The following is a 24,809-nucleotide window of genomic DNA, read 5'->3' on the forward strand; positions in this document are numbered from 1 at the left end:
ATCATACACATATTTAACTGTATTTATGCTAATTCTGGAGTATGGTTGATAAGTATCTATTACTGTTTTGTCAACTTTGTTAAATGGAGGATTATATGTACCGGTATGGGACGGTGACATACTAGGTATGGACTAGTTCAAATACTAAATTCTACCTAATTTGGATTAAGGTACGGATTAACCATATAGGTTAAGTCTATCACCTACTTGTGTCATGTCAACAAAATAGTTGAATGACTTACTGTGGTTTCAGGACGGATGACTATACATATATCAGACTACTACACGGATGGATGGTATTTTGTATTAGGAGGAGTACGGACTTTATATATTTATTATATGGTACCATGGTATGAGCTTGAGTCTCGGGACCGTGGTTAGGGCGCGTATATCGCCTAGGATGGATAACTGGACATAGGTGTTGTACCCTAGTCGGTCTAGGTACACATGACCACATTATATGCGATTTGCATGGTATCTCTACTCAGGCTGAGATAGACCTATTGGACTAGCGAGCGTCCTATAGTGTGTACTATATATATATATGGACTACTCTAGATATTGTTGGGCTATCTAGGATGTATTTGCGTATCGGATTACTGTATGGATTGTAGTAGAATAGGATTTGCTTGTGGGCCTGACCCACTCTCTTATTTTTCAGGCGTTCATTAGTTCCAGGGTTAGAGCTTGGACATACAGTGCAGATACAGACATTCATTCCTCCGACTACGTAGGAATCGTTTCTTTGTTTAGCTTTAGATTCTATTTCTGATGTTTTAGTTTCTATTGGGATTTTTAACAAGGGGTCCACTAGATGGATTCCCGAGTTGTTAAACTTATGGAGTTTTGGAGTTTCGGATTTTAATAATTATATTTTGAGGATTTTAAATTAGCATTCCTTCAGTTTAATATTTTTATTTCTTATTTCATTTTGTATTCTGTTTTCGGTTACCTATTGATTGGTTGATATTTCCCTCGAGTTTGGGCCTGGGCCTGATCAACCCGTGTCTCGGATCCGAGAGGTATCACAGTCGCCAGGCTTGCTACTCTTCTAATTCGCTGGTTTTCCGTGGATTTTCCAGCAGTTCTCCAGAGTATGGCGTGGTTTGTTGCAAAAGTCGCACCAAATTTGTGGCTTCTCTTTATGTTTTCGCTAAAAGTTGACTGCTTATTAGCAGCAGTCTCGGCAACAACAAGGGCAGAACTCTCAACAGTCCCGCTGGTAATCTTCTTCCTCAACATTACATGTTTGCAGCTCTCTTCTCTTCAAACCTCAACAAACACCTCACCAATTAGAGGAAGTGGAAACCTGCCAATGATCCATCCCCGTACTTCATTAAATTTCACGTTGAGCCCAGCAAGGAATTTGTAAATGCGATGAGCCTCCACGGTCCGTTTGTAGTGATCGGCATCTTCAGTGGAGTTTCTTTCATAATCATTGAATAGATCCATGTCCTGCCAAAGGCGCTTCAATGAATTGAAATACTTGGTGACCAAGTCTTCTCCTTACCGAATCTCACCAAGTTTTAGGGTCAATTCATAGATCTGAGACTGATTTCCCAAATCAGAGTACATCTGATTCACGTGGTCCCAGAGCTTATTAGCCGTGGAGTAGCACATATAGTTGGAGCTAATATCCTCGTCCATGGAGTTCATAAGCCAAGTCATCACCATTGAATTTTTTGCATCCCAAGTCACGTACGTTGGGTCCTCCGATGCTGGTGCCTTCTTGTCTTCCGTTAGGTAACCGACGGACTGGGACCACCATAAATAATTGTCACCATTAAAGTGAATATTGGTGATCTGAACCAAGTGAGAATCGGTATTGGGGGCTTGGGTTCCAGGATTGGTTGGCTGGATTGTGGTAGGCGAGGTTGACATGAAGAAAACATCAGACATGGCTGATCAGCGAAGAAACTGTGTAGAAAAGAAAATTAGGGGTTTTTTTTTTTCCTTAAGGTGGCTCTGATACCATATAAACTTGAAAGGGAAAGAAATATGGAATAAACCTTTTCTCTGTATTAACTCACAATATTCACAAGTTTACACGGGTTCCTTTATAGGAGAGAATACAAGCATAAAATTAAAAAACTGATTACAATAGCTAGCTGGCCTAATTAATAATTTCCTAATTTATAGCTGTTGATAGTAGTTCTTTTATGGAATAGAGATTATGTTCCACGTAAGCTAAGAGTGCTGAGATCTATATCCAAGTGGGGATCCAAGTAACACGAGGGATTCTCTGGAGTCAGAGATTAAGAAAGGGAAGGCAGTGTATGATGATACTCGTGCAAGCTCGAGCTCATTAGTAATTGGTTGTTGAGATTTCTTAACTCTGCCTTTAAGGATGATTAACCCTCTCCTATTTATAATGCTTTCGATTAAACAAAGCCCGTCGGTCATAGGGACAAGCCTCATTTTTGCTCTCGGGATTAAGGATCCCTCGTTCTAATAGATGAGACGTTGTCAGATGTGCCAAGCTGCTTTGCCCCCGGTCCGAAGGGAAAATGGCGTCTCTCAATTAATGCGGGTCATGTTAAACGTTTTTCGTAATTAATTTATCTTTCAGTCCTACCTAGAGCTCAACCTTGGGTATCAAAATCCTCCCCCCTTTGTGTCAGCCTTCAAAAGAGGAAGGCGAATCCTTGGCTCCTAGCCACTTGTCCACATTTCCTCAGACTCCCGAACTCAGAGATGGGGAACAGGGTCCCTTCGAGGTACCGTATTCTCAACCTCGCGAGAACTTATTCCAGTCCTGGTCCTCGAGATCACCCAAAATTCAGGGTGGGGGCTCAGGATAAGAAGACTTTGGCCCCCGAGAACCCCCTCGAATCTAGTGTAGGGGGCTCGAGAGAAGAAAGTGTAAGATGTCTGAGGTCTCATTTGCAAAAGGGGACCTCGAGAAATGATAGAAAATGGGACCCATCTGACTAGAGAGGGGTACGTCCACAGAGGAGCGAAGGGTAGCGACCCCTTCCTCGACCAGCAAATCCAGTTACAGGACAAGTAGCTCGAGATCACTTAATCCTTATTTAGTGACACGCCAGATAGACTCTGGCCAAGTGTGTTTATTTTCAAAGAGGGGTGCCACATAAACAGATGTCATGGCACGTTTATCAATAACAACAGTGACTAATATTCTATTTACAGCAAATATCTACCAAATATTATATTTACAGCTAATAATATGGTGTGTTTAAAACTGCGGTTCACCAAAAGTTTGCAAAGATGTTGAACTAAGAGTGTGAGTGTGCAGTGTGGCCAAGTTTTAAATTTGTAAAAGCCACTACTACCTCTAACTAAAAATATAGCTAGGGTGAGTAGGGATCATCCCAAGCGATTGTGGGTACCATTGCAATGGAAACAATATATAGGGTTAGTAGGTTGAGTGATCAAAGATTGGTTGGATTGATTGATTAAGCTATTATGCAAATGAAATTAAAGTGAACAAAATTCAATGATTAATAAAGTAGAGAAAGATATAAAGGGGAGGACTTGGGGTACTAGAGCTCACCACTAAGCTTGACTTCACTAGACACTAGCAATTATATATTAATAGGGAAATTGACTTGTAACTTGTGTGTGTGTGTGTGACATTAATTGAAACTAGGCATGGATGGCAAATAAGCATAGATTGTCAAGCCAAATCAAATGGAAAGCACAATCTATCAAATGAGACCAAAATCCATTGAATGAAACCACAATTTATGCACACACAACTATATAGAAATATACACCTAATGCATTCATAAGTATGGAACACCAAGGAACAAGAATAGATTGTCCACCTATCTATGAATTTAAAGCAACTACACTACATCTACACTAAAGACATGAAATTTAACTAAGTAAGCTAAAGTTGTGGTACAATCCATCAAGAAACAAGTGTGACCATCAAATAAATTGCAAGAGTGTTCAATTAAGCTCTATGTTTTCACCATCTCTAGATTAACTTCATCTATACGCATAGACATGCATAAATTCCACTAAATCTAGAGAAAAGCACATGAATCATCCATTCTAGCATACATAGACATATGGTTAGAAGTAGATAATCAATTGAAAGCATTAATCTATACACATCAAGTAGGAACCACAAGATATATATATAAATCCAAGATCAAAACATTGTTACAAATAAATCCCCAAAAATATACAAAGAACTAAGTCTAGGAAGCAAACTTAGGGGCTACTCTAGCCCCATGTAGATGTCTAGCCACTCATTGAAGTAGTCACCTAATTCTCAAGGGCTATCTCCATGGTAAGAATGACCTCCTTCTTGATGGAAACCCTAAAAGAATGGAAGAACTCCCAAAATGTGTAAAAGCTCTCTAATCTCTGGCCTTTTCTCCAAGATATGAGATATGAATTATGAATAGCAACTATGCTCTAAAAGTGGCTCTTAATCCTTATATAGGTAGGTTAAATATCACACCAATGGTCTGGATTCGAGCATCAAGGTCCCTCCAATGATTGCACCACGAACCAATGATTTGTGTTTTTTCGGACTTAAAGAAGTTCGATCTATCAAACTGTGTTGAGATCGATCGAACCTGGTTGAGATCCATCAAATGCTGTAGAGATCGATCATCCTTGGTGGCGCTTTTTTGAACAAAGACAAATTTCTGTGATATTTTGGGAAAAAAACAAAAGTGGTATGTGGGTGGTAGGTGTGGATAAGATCGAATCATTTCGATCAATCTGGAAAATGTTGGATCAATCGAACTTGGTGGATTCTTTTGGATAAAGACAAATTATTTAGATCGATGAACTTTCGATCGATCAAAGAAATGCTGAAATCGATCGAACATACTGAATTTCTACACTTTGCTTCATTTTTCTCCCACTTTGCTCCTTTCTCCATTCAGCTTGAGTTAACTTCTTTAATGCTCTTATTTGGCTGAATTGACTTATTTTTGGGATAAGTACCTAAAAAGGGCAATAACACGAAATTAGTCTAAAACGAGAAAGTAAGATAGATAAAGGTCCTAAAATATCTTAGTTTAAGGGGTTTTAATGCGCACTTTTCAGTGCTCATCACACCCCCAAACGTAAATATTGCTAGTCCCTAGCAATGAAGTACGAAGTAAAGGAATGAAATGAACAACTATACAAATGTGAACTAGAAAGAAATAAATAGATAACGCCACTTTCGTAGGGAACACGATTGCATTTAGCATATGCAACAAGCCTTTTAAACCCCTAGGTTACCCCTAGTGGACGAGTGAAGTCTCGTGAGGGTTTCCAGAAATGATACCCATAAACATTAAGCTCATTATCACAAAAGAGACACCAATATTGCAAACAAGCATTAGGAGAAAACTACCTCAAGTATGCAATTTTTCAACCATTTCCAAGCAATCTCCCAAAATCTTAACATCAAGCAAACAAGTATGGTCCTCCACACATTAAGAAAATGATCATGTAAATCAAAACAAATCTAGAATCATTTTTGAGTGGACCGGTATCAAATATGTTGCTATCTAAGCCAACTAAAGAAATGATCACATCATTACCCTCAAACTAGCACACAAATCTAGTCCCGATCATCAAGACAAATAATGGACCTTTTATTAAAACTTTATTCATCTAGGTGTGCTTATTCTTTTCACTCGATTTTTTTTTTTTTTTCCTAAGGATCAAAGATGGAAGCATAGTGCAATGTGTTGATCTATTAAGCTTTCTAGCGATCTATGAGGTCGAGCATTAGGTCAATGACTCCCAAACCAGACAGCTTTAGGGCACTAGGTGTTTAAACACCCCTAAAGACTAATAAGCTCAAATCAACTGGGCTACAAATCAAAACAACCTCCATCTAATCATTTCCCACTTCTCACCTTTTGGGAGAAGTTCTCACTTTTTTATTGCTTTTACAACTTTTCTTTCTTTCTTTTTTTTAGCATTCAATTATTAACCTAGGGTTTGGGCCCTCCACCTTTCGGTGCGAGAAATTCAGTGCTTGATGAGGCTAGAATCCCGGCTACTCAATGAAAAGGGTTTGTTATCCGCTTTTATCAAGGTGAAAGCTTTCAATGCACCACTGGCCCAATTGGGATATAACCAATTCAATAATCAATAAAGCATGTACCCCACAAATGAATGCTAGTGTGCACCTGTGCTAGTGTAGAATACTAGAGTGAATCTCAAAACAATCACAAAATCAAGACGATGTGGACCACAAGTGCAAGCAAGATATCAATCTTTCAAAAAACTTACTCCTAAATGGCATCCACAAGGCATACAAGGAGTATTAGACTCTCAAGTCAAACAATTTTTAAATTCTAAGCAATATAGTCCTCAAAAGATCAAAATCATAGTTAGTCATGGACCAATCATAGAAATCCCTCAAATACACAAGTCATGCTCAAAATTTTGAATTAAAAGCAAATACTGTAAACAATACCCATTACCCCCAAACTTAAATGGCACAGTGTCCTCAATGTGCAAAGAGAACAAAGGAAAGAGTATACCAGTGCGGCTATGGTAAGAAATGGCCGGGACAGAAGTATCCAAAGTGGGTTGTATAACCCCCTTAAACTTGGGATTAACTGTGGTCCTGAAAAATTAACACTGGGAGAAAAGCTGATCAGATAAAAAAGGGGATAATAATGGTGCATAGTGGACATGCAAGTGTAAATGGAATAATAATAAATGAACTAATGAGAAAGGAAAAGGGTGGTCCTAAAAAATTCGAGCAGTACTCTCTCACTGAAGTCACTGGGATGCACCTGATAATGGAGTCAATCACAGATGGATATATCAATAGAAGAATATGACATCCAAAAGATCATGCATAAAATAAGAAAATAAAAACAGTATATGATACATCACAGTAATAGGGCCGACAGACTGGCCGCAAAAATAATATAATTGTATCAAAAGAGCAGTAATGTATCACAAATATAATAGAATAATGAAAGAGATGAATAGAGATCAGGCAGATGAGGTAGGGCGAGTGGGGTGTGATCCCCTGATATCTCTGGATATACCCTGCAGTGCAGCCAAGACATCGAAGCGGAGAGATGCCACATCTGATCGGAGAGATGCCTCATCTGATCGAAGAAAGACAACTGCGTTATCCAAGGCCTAGATACGCTCTCCAAAGCCGGGTGTCGGTGCTAGAGCCTCAGGTACCACTGGATCATGAAACTGTTGTACATCATGAGCCTACTCTGGGAAATATAAAGGTGACCCCGCTGGAGAGTTATGTGGTAACTCTTCTACTGGAGGCTCCTGCTCTAAGTCTATATCCATATATACGGCAACTGGATCGACTGCTGGATCGTCTGCTACTGCTGGTGCCTCTGCTGCTGCTGCCGCCATCTCCTCCTCCTCATGCTCCTTAGCTGCTAGAACAGCGTGCTCCACCAATCTCTTAATAAGAGCATTGTAGCTCTTATTCCACTCCTTCTTTCCATAATAGCAAGCTCTTGTCTCTAGACGCTCATCTGGGTGGAAAGGATAACGCTGATCTCGTAGGATCTGACTGATAAGATGGTCAAATGGGAGGAAAGTGACCCGCCTGGGCTTAGCCTTGCTAATGTAGGTCGAATATAATCTCATTATGACACTCCAGTAGAGTGCCGGTATAGATACCCAGTGGCCTATATAGAATATATATAAAGTAACCAGAAAGTCTGAACACCTATGGATCTTATGGCCCGCCATAAATACGTTTCGGAATAGTACCGAATCGTAGAACCAAAGGTCATCGGGCAGATAAGTCCGGGTGGTGAAAGTCTCTCCATTTGCATAGTGGCCAGTTAGTACCACAGCTATGTCTGCGCAAGAAGGCCTCCACTCCAAGATAGGATAATGAACATCAGTAGGGCAGATATGTAGGCATCAAGAAGCTCTAATAAGAATATCAACTGTGATCCGGATGGGGTGGCCATTAATGGTAGTGTGCAGCTCTGACAGGTTACTCGGGGCCGGCCGGAGGTTCTGGTAGAACAACTGAACAAGCCGCGGGTAAACTGGATATGTAACTGGGGCCAAAATAGCTGAAATGCCCCTCCGGTCAATATCATCGTAAGCGGACCGGGTCAAGAGATACCGGGAGAAGAAAACAATATCAAATACTGATTCATGTGCCACCTCAAGGTGTGAGTATCTCCTGGTAGGTCTGTCGCAGTCCTGGCCTGGCTGTGCCTGTGGTGGTGAGGGAGAAGGTATATGCACAGTCTCAGCTGAAGAAGATGATGCAGAAGCTGAAGACTATAGTCTAGAGTCGACTGATGGGGACTGAGCTGGGTCTGCCTCTAACTGCTCTAATGCTCAGCTTCATGAACCTGATCTGGAGCTGGCTCCGGATTGGGGTCCTGAACATGAGATGGTCCTGCCTGCTTCTCTACTCGCTGCCTCACTCGACGTGGACAATTCCTACGGGCAATAGTCTTTACCCTAGCCATGGCCTCCAAAACAGAAAGAAAAACACTTGCAGAATAAGTTAGTACCGACATAAAGAATTGAAGCACAGTATATAGAAACATGTGTGTCAAATAAGATAGACAACTCAGAATAATAATCATGAATCTATGCAAGTGATGACGTAGCCAAATAAACAGTGACTAAGTGAAATATTTTAAACAATATAAGTATAGAATGCATCCAACGTGGAAAACACAGGCATTGGGCATAAATAAGATAGCATGGAACACAAAAGATGGTGTGTGAAATGTATAGGCAAATCTGGGATGTTCGATCGATCAAGAGAATATGAGATCGATTCCAAGTTGGATTGATCTAGACTTAAGTGAGATCGATCTTTACCAGATCGATCTAAGAAAAACAGAGATCGATTGAACTCTGCAAAGAATGCAAACAGTCACAGATCTGTAACATAGATGGCACGGGGGCACCCAAGCAAGCTTGTGGGGCCCTCTCACACAACAATAACACAATATTAGTCACTTGTCTTCGCACGTGACCCTCTAAATCAATTTGGAAATGAAAATATATACAAAAAGCTATATATATATATATATATATATATATATACATATATATACACATGTGTCATCAACTCAAAAAAGGCAAGAATCAAACATAGGAAGCTCATATCTAACATAGCAACATCAAAAATATATGATTGAAACTCAAAAATGGAAATGAAACACGACTTACCCAAGCTAGCGAGAGAAATGGATCAAAGGAGAAATGAGTAGATCTGAGATGAGGGAGAGAGATTTGAGGCTCGGGAAGCTTGCCGGAGAGTTCGCCGGAGGTTGGGAAGAAACGATGTTGCAGCGGAGAGAGATGAGGGTCTGAGATCGATTTACAAATCGATCAAAATGACCCTAGGGTTTTATTTTAAAAACTGGTCCCGACAAGTTCAATCGATCTGGAAAAATCTCAGATCGATCGAACATAAATCGATCTTAAAGGAACACAGATTGATCTATGTTTCGAAATGATTAAGTATTTTTGAATTTTTTTTTTTTTTTTTTTTTTTGAAAACTGAGAATATTTTATGGATTTTTGGAAAATTTAAAATAAAATGGAATTAAAAAGAAAATATTTTTTTTTTTGGACTTTTTTATAATAAAAATCTTTTGGAATTTTTAAGATAAAAATAAAAATAAAAATAAAAACAAAAATAAAATAAAAATAAAATAAAATAAAAATAAGATAAAATGAAAATATTTTTAGATTTTTGAAAAATTTCCTAAAATTAAAAATATATATATTTTTGAAATTTTTGAGAATAAAATGAAATAAACTAAAAATTCAAAATATTTTTGAAGTTTTATTAAATTAAAGTTCAAAAGTCAAATCAAAGTCAACAAAGGGGTTACAGATCGATCAATGCAAGATCGATCTGAAAGATTCTTCGATCGATCAAATAGGTGAAAACCTGCAGATAAGTTCGAACGATGCACAGAAAGGCCTTTTTCATGAATCTCAAAAAAAATTCTAAGTGTGGAGTAAAGATCGATCCAAGAAAAAGTTGGATCGATCTAGGAACTTTCAGATCGATCCACGAAAATTTTCGATTGATACATAGAGAGCTGATTTATGCAGGAAAATTTCGATCGATTGAAATTTCGATCAATGGAACAGAGAAATGATTGGATACAGGAAGGGATGTTTGATCGATCGATCGAACCTATGTTGAGATCGATCGAACAGGAACAAGATGCCTATTTTCAAAATGGAAGTGCATGCATACTCAATCATAGCTCCTATCAATGTGTATAAACCCCAAAACATATCTAGACGATGTAAGAAATGAAATGCAAAATAGAAATGAGGGAGGAATAGGGTTGTAAAGCCTATGAAGCATTTATTAGTCTTTAACGTCTTTAGCAAGACGTTGGGCTTTTTAGCCCGGATCAAATATCTTGTTATACAACCCCTCCTTGATGGGGTGAATGGATTTTTGAATCCCACCCAACAAATTGCTCCCTAAGGAACTCATTGAATTTGATTCAAACAACATTGACGGTCCTTGGTCAAAACAACTCTTGGGCTTCCATTCCCTTGGAATACTTTACTTTAATGCAACTTTCTGTGCTTTCAAGTTGGTAGACAAAACATGGAAATGTTCGACATCAAGTAAAGACTTAACTTCATCAAATTCATTGTTTACACACTCCTCTACAACACACACTTCTTCCTGTTGGTCCATTGAATTCGGGGTTGGGTTAAAGATGTTCAACTTCACTTTCATGTAGCCAAATGAGATTTTCATTATCCCTGTCCCATACTTGATGTTGGCATTTGAAGTTGCCAAGAAAGGATGGCCAAGGATAACGGGAATTTGGCTCTTGGGATTTGGAACCGGTTCCGTGTCAATGACAACGAAATCAACCGAGAAGAAGAACTTATCAATTTTAATCAAAACATCCTCAATGATACCCCTAGGATTTTTGATTGATCGGTCGGCAAGTTGTAAAACTACCGACGTCGGTTTCAAGTCTCCTAAGCCCAATTTTTTTTTTTTTTTTCCTAAATGAAAGGAGTATATTGAATATAAACAAAATATTACATGGAAACAAATGAAGGCATACCTTCAAATAAAACAAAATAGAGACCTAGAACATAACACAAAAACATCAAAACTAGCAAGCAATGGAAAATTACAAAATGTCTTGAAGATTAACTGCCATAAACCTCCCATAAAATACATTTAGCTAGATCCTTATCTTCTCTTGCAATCTTATCATGCAATCTATTATTCCTTTCCCACCATAGAAAGTACAAAGTCGCAGTGAAACTAATGCTTGCCATTTTTTTCATATCTCTCCTTTGAGAGTACTGTCTAAACTGAGCTGCCAAATCTTAAATACCTAAACTTCTATGCAAATTCCACCTACAAGTTTCAAAAAGAAAGCTCCATACTTTCCAAGTGTAAATACAACTCGAGAACACATGATCCAAAGTTTCAACTTGTTTATAACATAGATAACACCTTCCTGCCAATGCAAAGCCTAGTTTTTGGAAGAATTCCTGAGAAATAACTGCTCTCTACATGACTAGGACTGAGTGAACCGACCATCTACGCCTACCCCCACTCCAACATAAACCATCCCAAGTCACCTCTTCCATTTTTTCTCTCGCAGCTTCCCATGCTGCTTTGAAACAAAAATTATTAATCCATAGGATATGGTCTTCCCCACCGTGAATCACCTGATTTTTAAACATTTGCATCAGGTCCTGTGTTACATTACTCAATTTAACTTCATCCCATTGGCCATTTGTAATGAATTCCTTCATATAAATCATCTTATCCCTGCTCAAATATCCCAGAGTTCGATAATTATAGATTTCTTTCAAAAATCTTCCATCACACCATGGATCAAGGAAGACTTTAATATTCTTCCCATCACCGATTTTATATCTGCAACTTGTCTTGATGTAACCTCTAACATCAATCACACTCCTCCACACAGTCGAATTAGTCCCTTTTGGAACCACATTCCAGTATGAATTCTTTCTCAAATAGAGCTGTCTAAACCATGCTACCCATAACATGTCCTTCGATAGCAATAAATCCCAAGCAAGACATATTTTCCCAGCTATATCAATGTCTACAAGTCTTCTCAAGCCGAAGCCCCCTTCTTCTTTAGGAATAGTCAACTTCTTCCATCTCAAACCGTGCAGTTTTTTCCTATTTTCAACATGCCCCCACACAAAATTCCTCATTCTTCTCTCGATACAGCTTGTTACAGCAATAGGAAGTGAGTAAATTGATGTCCAATATTGCACCATAGGAATAACCACCACTCTGCTAAGCTCCACTCTGCCTGCCATAGACAAATTCATTCCATTCCATCTGAAGGTGATAGCATTAATCTTATCCACCAGACTCAAACAATCTTCCCTCCTTAACATTTTATCTGAAATAGGTAAACCCAAATAAGTAAAAGGCAATTTTCCTTCCTTACATCCTAGAGATCTAATAATGGACTTCCTTTTTTTGATTGATCGAGTAAAATAAACTTCAGACTTGTCATTGTTCACGGCTAACCCAGAAGTTTTTTCAAATTGAGTTAACAATTTTTTCACAGTTAATAGACTTCCCATATTTGCTCTAATTACTAGCAGCAGGTCATCAGCAAAAAACTAATGAGTAATGGGTATTCTAACCTGCACAGCAGCCTCTGATGGCACCACAGCCCCTCTCTTAGCTTCCCATTCCATCATCCCTGAGAAATAGTCAGTAACCAATGTAAATAATAGGGGAAACAATGGACAGCCCTGTCGTAGACCCCTCTGAGGTTGGAAAAACCCTTGAGGAGAACCATTAATCAGAATTGAAAACCAAACTGAAGTTAAGCACTCTGTAATCCACCTTATCCACTGATCACCAAAACCAAACAGCTTTAATAAATTTAACAAAAATGGCCACTGGACCGTATCATACGCCTTTCTCAAGTCTATTTTCCACGCCATAGTTGGTTTAGCCTTCTTTGCCCCAAACCCTTTCATAAGCTCATTAGCTATAATAATATTGTCTTGAATTCTTCTCTCTTGTATAAAAGCAGTTTGTTCCTTTCCTACAATTCTCCCTAAAACCTAAGCTAATTGATTAGCTAAGATTTTAGCCACCACTTTGTAGAACACATTACATAGAGATATAGGTCTATAGTCACCCACCTTTGTCGAATCTTTCTTCTTTTGAATCAATGTAATGAATGTACTATTCGCACCTTTACCTAAGATAGGATTTTTGAAAAACTATAACACAGCCTCAGTAAAATCTTCCCCAACTACAGTCCAGTATTGTTAAAAAAACCTAGCTGTGAATCCATCTGGTCCAGGAGCCCTATCTGATCCCATTTCAAAAATTGTCATCTTCACCTCTTCCTGAGTAACTTCAGCCTCCAACATACAAACCTCATCAAAAACCAAAGGACACCTTATATACTTCTGATCAAGTATAGCTAACCTAGTAATACTACTTGAATAAGCCTTTTGAAAATGATCAACAAACAGCTTACTAATGATAGAGTGGTCAGTGATCAAAACCCCTTCATGTTGAGTAGCAGTCACATTATTATTTGCTCTATGTTGATTTATCTTTTGAAAGAAAAACTTAGAGCACCTATCCTGCTCTTTCATCCATCTAACCCTTGATTTCTAAGCTAAAGTAATAGCCACATTTGAAACAGCAGCTTCCAGATTTAATCTACACTCATCCTCCACTTGAATCAAATCCCCATTCATTGGATCAGCAGCCAGTAACACTTGAGCTTCTGCCAAATTTTTCCTACAAGAAATAACTTCAGCATACACTGAACCAAACTTCTCCTTATTCCACTGTCTCACAGCCATCTTGCATCGCTTCAACTTATAAAGAAGTTTAGTGATTGAGTCCCCTCTAAATTGTGTGCTCCAAGGAGTTGCCACATTATTTTTAACCACAGGTTGCTTGTTCCACACCAATATAAATTAACATATACCGAGTATGGAAGAAGGTTAACACTTGTTCCTAAGTCTAAGAGAGCCCGATTGATGACGTGGTCACCAATGATGCAATAAGTAGTAGGTGAACCAGGGTTTTTGAACTTTAGGAAAGTGTTATGTTGCAAAATAGAGCTCACTTGCTCGGTCAAGACTACTTTTCTTAGTGCTTGGCTTTTGTTCTTCCTCTTTTGGGTGCAAAGATCTTTCAAGAACTTGGCATAAGCCGGAATTTGCTTAATTGTATCCAAAAGTGGGAGATTAATCTTCACTTGCCTAAACATTTCAATGATTTCATTGGTCTTGGTCTTTTGTTTATCAAGATAAATGGATCCTTTCAAGGCATCTGGAAATGGAGCTCTTGGCTCAAAAGCTTTTTCAAAAGTTTTCTTTGAAACATCATCAACACAAGAATTTTTCAAGTCCTTTTTCAAATCATGCTTTGATTCATCTTTCAAATCATTTTTCAATGCTTTCTCAACATGATGATCATGCACATGCAATAAAGGAGGAAAAAAATGTGAAACGGGATCGGTGTTAACTTTTGGTTGCACCGGTTCACTCTCTTCATTGGACATACATACTTTGTTGTCCACAATCTTCCCACTCCTTAAGGTTGTCACCGTATTGACATGCTCAATTGTGGGACCTTCCGATGAGGAATGAGTCTCTACAACACATTGTTGCTTTGGTGGGGCATTCAAAGGCATTTTCCCTTTCTCTCTAGCATTTAAAATACTAGCTATTTGCCCTACTTTGTTTTCTAACTTAGCAATGGATTGAGAGTGAGAATGAAGCAATTGAGTGTTCGCCTCTAGAGTGCCTAAAGCGATCAAAACTTTTTCTTCAATAGTGGGACTCCTAGAGTTTCCTTGAGAATAAGACTGATTTGGGAAATGAGAATTAGAGAATTGGTTTCCATGTGATTGGAATGATGATGATCTAAAACCTTAGGAACCTTGGCTTTGCATTGGAGGTGGAATATAGTTTCCTTGAAAACCACCTTGGGGAGGGTTTGAGCCTTCCCCTTGGCTTTTCCAAGAAAAGTTTGGATGGTTCCTCCAACTTGGATTATAATGATTGCCATAGGGATTATTCCTTTGGTTAGCAAAAATGACATTTGTTTGCTCATGGTTGTCAATTTGCACATGTCCATTGGGATAATTGGAAGTAGAATGTAACACACTAAAACAAGTCATACATGATTCATTAGATGCATGATGATGAACATAATTAGGGGAGGAAGACGTTTGATTCGCCAAAGTTTGGTTGATCAAAAATTGATCAAACCTTTGAGATAAGGATTTCATCTCGGCGGCTATATCATTGGAGTTGTCAACTTGATACAAGCCAACATTCTTCCTTCCACCTAGATTTCTACCATTTTTAGAAGACAAAGATCTATGCATGGAATTTTCACTCATACTTTCATACAATTGCCACACATCATTTTTGTGCTTATTAAGATAAGAACCACCCATAGATGAATCAACCATACCTTTGTGATTATCCGGTAAACTTTCAAAGAAATATTGAACTAATTGTCACTTAGGTATATCATGATGTGGGCACTTCCTAAGCAAGTCATTGAATCTTTTCCATGCCTCATGAAACATTTCCCCATCCCCTTGAGAAAATTCATGAATGGAAGTTCTCATGGCATTGGTCTTCGAAACCGAGTAATACTTCTTCAAGAACTCTTGTTGCATTTTTGCCCAAGAAGTTATCGAAAAAGGCTTAAGATTGTTAAACCAATATTTTGCCTTGTCTTTGAGGGTAAAAGGAAAAAGTTTGAGTCTTAACACTTCTTCTGGCATGTCCGTGTATTTCATGGTGGAACACACTTCAAGAAACTCATTCAAATGCTTTAGGGTTCTTCACTCGGAAGTCCATGATAGTTAGGAAGCATTTGAATGGTTTGTGGTTTGATTTCATAGTGATGTGCTCTAAATGGAGGCAATTGAATGCAAGTAGGTGCATTATATTCATTAGGCACATAATGGTCTCTTAAAGCAAGAGGGGGATTTACAACCGGTGGTGCTACTCGAATACCGTGGTTAGCTTGAACCATAGGAGGTTGTGGAGCAAAGATTGGTTGAGGCATTCCCAATGGAATTTGGCCTTGTTGTTGTGGTGGAATAAATGGTCTAGGCATACCTAATGGTACTTGGATGTTTTCATGATGCACATTAGGGTGGAGGATGCCTTGTTGGTCTATGTAACCAAGGTCCTCCACATGGTCATTATTTTGCTCCTCCATTGATGAAATGGAGTGATGAGAACTACCTCTTCCCCTAGGATCATGAACAACCGATTCAAAATGAAAATTAAAAGGGATAAGAGTAGGATTTAATGACCTACGACCATGCATGCACTAGCAAAACAAATAACAAGAAATCAGCAAGGAACAACCACTTCGCCCCCACAACAAATCAACAAATCTTCACATACAATAATCCCATACTCCCATGTTTGAACAATCATGCAAAGAAAAGTAAATTGCCTCCACGCGGGCTCACGATTTATCTAAGAAATGAAAAACAAACCTCCACGCGGGCCGACGATTTAACTGGAGATTGAGTTAGAAAGGTCTCACAAAGGGTCCTTAAGCAACTTCAATTTAATTTTTCAACTTTAGCTTTGCAATTTTTAGATTTTTAGCTTTTTCCTTTGCTTAGCTCATTGCTTTGAATGCTCATTTGCTTAACTTCCTTCACTCAATGCACCTAGTCAATCAAGAACAAACATAATAAGTAACTAAGAAGAAAATAAAGAAAAGACACAATCAAAAGAGTACTAATTTCTATTTATTTCCAAAACACGGCGTTGCCAATTAAATCCCTGGCAACGGCGCCAAAAACTTGGCGTGTTTAAAGCCGCGGTTCACCAAAAGTTTGCAAAGATGTTGAATTAAGAGTGTGAGTGTGCAGTGTGGCCAAGTTTTAAATTTGGAAAAGCCACTACTACCTCTAACTAAAAATATAGCTAGGGTGAGTAGGAATCGTCCCAAGGGATTGTGGGTACCATTGCAATGGAAACAATATATAGGGTTAGTAGGTCGAGTGATCAAAGATTGGTTAGATTGATTGATTAAGCTATTATGCAAATGAAATTAAAGTGAACAAAATTCAATGATTAATAAAGTAAAGATAGATATAGAGGGGATGACTTGGGGTACTAGAGCTCACCACTAAGCTTGACTTCACTAGACACTAGCAATTGTATATTAATGGGGAAATTGACTTGTAACTTGTGAGTGTGTGTGTGACATTAATTGAAACTAAGCATGGATGGCAAATAAGCATAAATTGTTAAGCCAAATCAAATGGAAAACACAACCTATCAAATGAGACCAAAATCCATTCAATGAAACCACAATTTATGTACACACAACTATATAGAAATATACACCTAATGCATTCATAAGTATGGAACACCAAGGAACAAAAGTAGATTGTCCACCTATCTATGAATTTAAAGCAACTACACTACATCTACACTAAAGACATGAAATTTAACTAAGTAAGCTAAAGTTGTGGTACAATCCATCAAGAAACAAGTGTGAACCATCAAATAAATTGCAAGAGTGTTCAATTAAGCTCTATGTTTTGACCATCTCTAGATTAACTTCATCCATACACAGAGACATGCATAAATTCCACTAAATCTAGAGAAAATCACATGAATCATCCATTCTAGCATACATAGACATATGGTTAGAAGTAGATAATCAATTGAAAGCATTAATCCATACACATCAAGTAGAAACCACAAGATATATATATAAATCCAGGATCAAAACATTGTTACAAATAAATCCCCAAAAATATACAAAGAACTAAGTCTAGGAAGCAAACTTAGGGGCTACTCTAGCCCCAAGTAGATGTCTAGCCACTCATTGAAGTAATCATCCAACCCTTAAGGGCTATATCCATAGTAGGAATGACCTCCTTCTTGATGGAAACCCTAGAAGAATGGAAGAACTCCCAAAATGTGTAAAAGCTCTATAATCTCTAGCCTCCTCTCCAAGATATGAGATATGAATTATGAATAGCAACTATGCTCTAAAAGTGGCTCTCAATCCTTATATAGGTAGGTCAAATGTCGTACCAATGGTCTAAATTTGTGCATCAAGGTCCCTCCAATGGTTGCACCATGAACCAACTTTTAATGAGCTGGAATTTGTCTTTTTTTGGACTTGAGCAAGTTCGATCGATCGAACTGTGTTGAGATCGATCAAACTTGGCTAAGATCCATCGAATGCTGCAAAGATCGATCATCCTTGGTGGTGCCTTTTTGAATAAAGACAAATCTCTAAGATATTTTGGGCAGAAGACAAAAGTGGTAGGTAGGTGGTAGGTATAGATAAGATCGAATCATTTCAATCGATCTGGAAAATGTTGGATTGATCGAACTTAGTGGATTTTTTTGGATAAGGACAAAGGCTTGAATCCATCTTGAATTGTTTAGATTGATGAACTTTCGATCGATCAGAGAAATGCTGAGATCGATCGAACATGTTGAATTTCCACACTTTGCTTCATTTTTCTCCTTTCTCCATTCAGCTTGAGTTAACTTCTTTAATGCTCTTATTTGGCTGAATTGACTTATTTTTGGGATAAGAACCTGAAAAAGGCAATAACACGAAATTAGTCTAAAACGGGAAAGTAAGATAGATAAAGGTCCTAGAATACCTTAGCTTAAAGTGTTTAAATTCACACTTTTCAGCGCTCACCATAATATTTGGTAGTATTACTACCGAATCTTTCTTTTTCAACAGTATCCTTCTCCCCTTATTGAAACACAATGTGGACTCCAAACTCCTCTAGTTGAAAAAGGACCACAAAATCACTGAAACAACCACTTCATTGATAAGCGCCAAATATTGTATTTTTAAGCGCCCTTATTTGTATTAGTTAAGTCCATTAGTTGATCATATTGTATATATTAGCTTCATTTTCATCTTTTTGTTTGCTTTCAGGTTGGTTCCCCAAAGATAGTTAAAAGTGTGGCTTTGTTAAGTTCTTAAAGAATCAAAGCATGCCGTTGAGGGGACCTTCATTTTGGTCGAGCCAGTAACCCATTAAACTCCTGGTTATCCCTGCAAAAAGCGCTAGCCACGATGAGTGCATCAACAGACCAAGCCAAAAGCAGTTCAAGATGAAATGAAGTGCCCAGAAACATGGCGGACACCCGCCATGCACCTGCCGGCGCCCGCTGATTGAGGCAGAATCTTTGCAAAAATGCGGGGCCCCGCCAAGCATTGCGGGCCCCCGTCATATACCACAGCACTCCCTTTTGACACAGCTCGGGCGCCCGCCCTACGCTGCGGGTGCCCGCCAATCTACAGAAAGCAAGCCACCCACTCCATGGTTTTGCTCAAGTTTTCCCCTTTGACTGAATGAATGACTAGGCTTCCTTCTAGGGATTTCTAAGCCATGAATTGGGGGAGATAGATAAGATTTTTAGGATATATTTGGTGGCTTGTATCATGAAAAGATATATCTCATATTGTAAGGAGTTCTAGAGAGAGAAATATTGAGTTCTTGAGGGTTTGTGTTGTTCTTGGCCTCTAGGTGCGAAAATGGAAGGTGTGGCGATCTCTTCTCATTCCTCCTTTGCATCTATGGGTAACTAACTCCCTTCCTAGGGAGGTGATGAAGCCCTTCCTTGTAAGCATGTCCTAGTTTTGGTTTAAATTTGGGAAATAAAGTGTGTATATGGTATTTTCATGATCTAGAGCTTTGCATTTGATGTAATGGGCCTAAATGTCTATAAATGATCATTTTGAGTTGATTATCTTGTCTTAGATTGTTTCCTTCCATGATTATATTGCTTTCATTTTCATAGTGACAATGGAAATGAGATTGTGAAAATGTTTTTTTTGGCATGTATTTGAGAACCTTGTTAGTCTGGTTTAGGGTCCCCCTTTGATGGACTTTTCTTAATTCTTGGCTCCATGTGCTATCACCATAGTTAATGAGGGGTTTAATAGTCCCTAGCTTAGTGAATATGTGAAGCTACACTCTAATTTAAGTAGTCAAGCTTGTGAAACTTTGAGGGATTATGCTTAATTCTTGATTCTTTGAAATTCTTAAAAGTAGTGTAGTAATCTTAAATTGCTACATATCATTGCTATATATATCTAATTTGTTTCCCAAGTTAATCATAAGCTAGCATGTTTATAGGGTTGGTAGTTGATTCACTTCCCTAGTCCTCTCTACCTAAGTTCCTTTCCTCTTACTTTCCTTCAATTTATTGTTTTATGCAATCTTTAATTCCAAGTACCAAGTGACAAACCAAACAAAACCTTACACCTCTTTCATCAAGCTAAAAGTGATTTTAATGACCTTGGTTGCCATAAACTAGCAGTCCTTGTGGTTCAACTCACCCCTACGATAGCCCTATTTTACAATGATTTGTGCTATTGCAATGGTTGATTATAATTGGTTGATATAATTGACACCGATCAATTTTTGGTGCCGTTGCTGGGGACTGCAAACGGTTTTGTAACCTAAGTTCAAGGATTAACTTTGGTTTGATTGTTAATATTGTGTTCTTATGGATATTTTCTTGTTGGTTTCGATTAATTTGTGTTTTAAGTATTCCTGTGAGATTCTAGGGACTCAAGGCTTGCCGAGGGAAAGCTGAAAATATCGTAAGTCTAGAGGACTTCAGGTAAGTTTTTTGAAGTTCTAGTTTCAAATTTGTGAATATCTTGCATGTGGTTAACTTAATGATATTTAACTTGTGAAGCCCTTGTCGAGGATATTCATGTTTTACTGTTTTACAAAGCATCGGTCCTTGTCGTGGCCATTTCTTTTCTATCTTGTTGATAATTGAGGAGAAAGGGAACATTGTATGTGGATGATATGGTGAAGAAGTGTTGTGCTTATTGTGAAATGTATTGTTGATGTTGGGACGTAGGTCATTATCTTTGCCAACTCTTGAAGTCCCAATTAACTTAAATTCACTTGAAATGACTCTTAGAAGAAACCTTAGGGAATCTGAAAATATAAGAGAAATTGAACTTGAATTTAATACAATGGCCAGAAATGAAGGAAATGTCGAGAATGAGGGAATTAATAATGATAGGGCCGAAATTCCAAATGTAGTACCAATGACTCTTAGGGACCATTTCATCCCTACAACTTATGCCTCTCCTTCTTATATAGTGATGCCAAACATCGAGTCTACCCAATATGAGATCAAATCTAGCACAATTCAAATGCTTCCATCCTTTCGTGGCTTTGAAAATGAAAACCCCTATAAACATCTTGATGAGTTCCTTGAAATTTGTTCTACTATCAAGCTGAGAGGCTTCCCTAAAAATGCTCTCCATTTGCATCTCTTCCCATTCGCCTTAAAAGATAGGGCAAAATATTGGTTGAACTCCTTTGCTATAAATTCCATCACTACATGGGCTCAATTGCAACAAGAATTCTTAAAAAAGTATTATCCTCTGAGTAAGACCAACCAAATGAGGCGTTCCATTCTTAGCTTTGCACAACTCCATGAGACTTGAGAAAGACTTCAAGACCTCCTTAGGAAATGAACGCACCACCTAATTCTAAAATGGCAATTGATATAAGCTTTCTATGCTGATTTAACCGACCCATATAGACTCATGGTTGACTCATCATGTGGAGGGATGTTCATGTCTAAGAAAGCGGATGAGGCTTGGACCTTACTCGAGAATTTAAGTGAAAACTCATTGTAACATAATTCTTGTAGGGCTCCAACCTCAACCAATGCAAAGAACACCAATCTATGTCAACCAAAGACACTGAGGGAAGAATCTTCTCAAGTGGATTCCATAGCTCACAAATTCTATCAATTAATGGCACCATAACTCTCTCCTTCCTTGTCTCAAAATTCGGCAAGTGCGGTGTGTGCATCATGCACTAGCCCATTTCATCTCTCGGAAGAGTGCCCCACACCTAAGCAATTTCCTAGTAACAATCAAGAGCAAGCAAATGTTATGTTTTCCAGGCCCGGAAATAATCCTTACTCCAATACATACAATCCGGGATGGAGAGATCATCCAAATTTTTTGTAAAAGCAACCCACCCCACAAAATTCGACATTTCAAAATCAAGGGCATCAAAATCAGCCCCCTTCTCAATTTCCAAATAGGTAATTTCAGGCCTCTTCGAGTTACCGTCCACCTTATAATCCAAATGTCTCTATTTCATCTCCTGTGTTTCCAACTGATGAAATTCTCGCTGCAAATAAGCAAATGATAGAATCTCTTAACAAGCAAATGTTAGAATCTAACAAGCAACTGTTGACATCATTGCAGCCTACTCTCTAAATGGTTCATTCACATACTCAGTCAATAGCTAAAGTTGAGAATCAAGTGGGACAAATAGCTAATTCAATGAACGACCTTCTTCAAAGAGATAAGGGAAAACTTCTCACTCAACCATTTGAGAATCCTAAAGGGATTCATATGTTGACAAAGCCCCTCCTCCGAGTGGGCCTAATCATGAACAAGTTCAAGCAATCATCACCCTTCGGAGTGGTCGAATTGTGGACAACAAGGTTAATGGAGAAAAAGATGAACAACTTCTTCTTCCCAAAAATCCAAATCCTAGCTCATCTAATCCAAATTTCACTCCTGAAAATCCAAAGTCTAGCACTGAAAATTCCAAGCTTGTGACCCCAAATATAGAGACTTCTTATGAGCCTAAGGCTCCGTTTCCTCAACGTCGCCAAGAGTCGACACATTTTGGGAATAAAAGTTGTAAAATTCAAGACATGTGGGAGGTCTTTAAGCAAGTAAAGATCAACCTACCTCTCTTGGATGTTATCAAGCAAATTCCTCCCTATGCCAAATTTCTCAAGGATTTGTGCACTCAAAAGCGCACTTCCAAAAGTCATTTACCGAAGAAGGTAAGACTAACTGAACAGGTGAGTGTGATAATTCAGCACAACACCCCTCCAAAGTATAAGGATCTAGGTACCCCGACAATCTCGTGTGTCATTGGTGACAACAAGATAGAATGGGCCCTCCTTGGCTTAGGAGTGAGCGTGAACTTGATCCCTTATTCAGTTTACCTTCAACTTGGGTTGGGTGTAATACCCCTAGTTTCCAAAAGGATAGAATGGGAATTTAATTTTGATAATTTTGATTTTTATTGCATTTTTAATATGTGAGCTATGTGTTATGGTTTGTTTAATTGATTAAGTGTGTATTTATTTTTAAATTAATGATTTACTTAAATTTGTTTTAATTAATTACTTGGATAATTTGATTGAGTTAATTGTTTTATTTAAATTATTTAGTTAATTTTTATTATGTTTTTTTAAGTTAATTGGTGTGTATTTGATTTAATTATTTACGTGTATTAGTTGACTGTTATTAATTACTGTGATTACGTAATTGTTTAATATAGTTAATTCACGGTTTATAGGAGTTAGTGTATCGTGACTTAGGGTTTTAGGTGTCAAGATGTAGCCGCCTTGTTAATTTTCCTATTAAGATGTTTTATTCTTGGAATACAACTAGAATTAGGGTTTAGGGTTTATAAGTCTATAAATATACATATGTGCATTCTACCTAGGGTTGCAAACAAATAAAATTCTCGGAGAAACAGAGGGAGGAGTTAAAGAGAAACGCAGAGTAACCCTGGTTGATTATTAAAGCAGTTTAAAGAGGAAGGCATGGGGTGTTTCTGGGTTGAACCAAAGCACTGGAGGAGCAGACTTGCAGTTAGGACACAAACGTATCTTACAGAAACTGTGGAATTAGAGTTTCAAATCTGAAACTCAAAGGCAAGTTTTTAATCTTCTCTTTCCCAGGAATTTGTGTTCTATGCATGCTTAGTTACACTCCAGGAATTAAAGTAAGACTTAATTACATCGTTTATACATGTTGAAATAGTTTCTAACATCTTTGAATTTAATCTGTTTAGTAGTAGTTTGCAAGTTCAGTTTGAAACTCTGATTGTCGTTGTTCTATAAACTAATGTTTATTTCCATTCTTGTTCATATAACTCTATCTTGTGATTAATCTGGGATGAGGATAGGACTTTAAAATCTGTAATAAAACTTTTTTTAAAGACTGAAACCGCCGGAGTCAAAGATGACAGATGCAGAACAAGCCAGAGCTCTTAGGGGTGAGAGCAAGCTCCAAAAATGGAGGGAGCCTGCTCCCAAAACACTAGAGCCGGCTCTCTAGGGGTGAGAGCCAGCTCCCACCCATCTAAAGCCAGCTCCCAAGGAAGGGGAGCCGGCTCTCCTAATTTGGAGAAGGCTCTGTGAAACTTAGAGCCTTCTCTTTCTCTTAATGGTGCGTAAAACTGAAATTTTATGTTCTGTTTGGCTGAGTCTGAGTTTCTGGAATGGTTTAAAGGCTGTTGTAGTGATGTAATACATTTCTTAAGATGTATGAAATAATTAAGAAGCAAGCTTACATTCAGAATCTAAGACAGAATTAACATCAGTTTGATCGAAGGTCTGTATGTAGTTAAGGGAGCAACTGACTTGTGTTGCAGACTGATTTGCAATTTGATTTCTTTACATGATCTTAAGTTTTAATCATGTTCTGTAGTTGAGTTATGAGCATTATGTTATTTAAATACATGTATGCTTTTGTTGGGATTGATTGATAATTTAAATCTGTTATACCTCTCATTTGTTACAACACTGTTTTGGAGGAGATTTAATGCATTTGCATGTTCTTAGGTTTGGAATCATGTTTTGCAGCTCTGTTATAAGCATGTTATTATTTAATAATGTATATGCTTGGTTGGAATAGACTGATGTTTAAGTCTGTATATAAATGTATCAATTATAGTACTGTTTGGAGAAGTAAGTTTCATAAACCTGTTTTATTAAACTTAATGGACTGAAACTTGGGTTCCAAATCTTTCAGTGGAGGCATGACTTAGTTACAC

This window comes from Cornus florida, unplaced genomic scaffold (genome assembly GCF_030987335.1).
Source record: "Cornus florida cultivar Cherokee Brave unplaced genomic scaffold, ASM3098733v1 CherokeeBrave_3.0.0_Hap2_Chr03, whole genome shotgun sequence".
NCBI lineage: Eukaryota > Viridiplantae > Streptophyta > Magnoliopsida > Cornales > Cornaceae > Cornus > Cornus florida.